Here is a 1,262-nt window from a genome sequence, read left to right as displayed (position 1 = left end):
GGGGACTGGCCACCGCAGGTCCTACCTCCTCTAGCGCTGAGTCCGGGATAGTGGGTGTTATTTGGGGTGGGGAGGGGGACCCAGGACGATGTCCCCGGGGCCAGCTGGAGCTGGAGGATGCGCTAGAACTGAGGGTGGGGCGACTACGGTATTGGACGGCGGGATCCGACCGGAATTTGGGGGGCGGGTCCCCGAAAGGGTGTGCTAGTGGCGGCGTCTGCGCGCAGAAAACAGGTGGTCGCCAGCGCAACTGGTCCCTGGGGCTCAGTGGCCTGTGTCTCCAGCGGTGTCCCTCTTCCCTAGGTGGGCAGGGGGTTAACACCTGGCCTTGGTAGCTTCCTGTGTTGGATGTGTGCCTTCTCCAGAGGTCCCGGGGTTGCCTGGCATCAACTGGGACACCTCTCCTTCCTTGGGCCTTAGTCAGCGGTCTTTCAAAGTGAGGGGAAAGGGGAGATGCAGAAAGTGCTGTTATCTGGACTCTTAAGAACCAGTGAACATCAGCCTGTGTGCATCAGATTGTTACCCTGGTCTTCACTTCTCACCCCAGGGATAGTGGTTTCCATACTCAGAGGAGGGTCTTCCTGGCCTCACCCACCGACAATATTCTTGAAATTTCATCTTCTAAACCAGGGATGGCAAACTCAGGTGCATACAAGGACCAGGAGATAAATAATGATCCCAATCCTTGCCTGGTCCCAACTGGATACTATGTACTCTCTGGAGAGCTTTACACGTATCCATTTACTTAATCCTCACCCTACCTCAAGGTTGCTACTTGTTATCATTCCCATTTCACAGATAGGAAAGCTGGTGAGTTACTTGCCCACAATCACATGGGTAAGAAGTACCAGGTCAAGACCAGATGGGCAGGGTGGGTCCGGATTCCAGACTTTTAACCATTGTGCTGTGCTGAGCAGATGGACTATGGGATCAACTTGGAGCCCCACCAGAGAGATTCATGTTTCCAGGCAGGATTGTGAGCCCAGTGTGGCCAGATCATCTGATTTCTTGAGAAGAAGAAAGTGGGACATTTTTGTAAAGTCATCTTTAGATTTTGACAATTGACTTAAATTTTAAAACACTTTTTATAATGAAAAGTTTCAAACACACAAAATAGAGAAACTGATATAGTAACTTTTTTTTTTTTTTAATTACTGTGTGAGCCAAATAAAACATGTTCAGTAGCTACTTCTGTCCTAAACATGTCTGGGTGGTCACTGCCCTGATTTGAGCCCTGGCTCTTCAAAGTATGGTCCTAGTTT

General features: G+C 50.0%; 1 long non-coding RNA gene across 1 annotated transcript in view; it reads left to right on the top strand.

Annotated features, from left to right (window-relative positions):
* LOC104980032 overlaps window positions 1–1,262 on the top strand; it is a 21,582-nt gene that overhangs the window by 472 nt on the left and 19,848 nt on the right. The window lies entirely within an intron of this gene.

The sequence above is a fragment of the Bison bison genome, unplaced genomic scaffold (genome assembly GCF_000754665.1).
Source record: "Bison bison bison isolate TAMUID 2011002044 unplaced genomic scaffold, Bison_UMD1.0 scf7180017864495, whole genome shotgun sequence".
NCBI lineage: Eukaryota > Metazoa > Chordata > Mammalia > Artiodactyla > Bovidae > Bison > Bison bison.
This window is presented reverse-complemented; position numbering and strand designations above follow the sequence as displayed.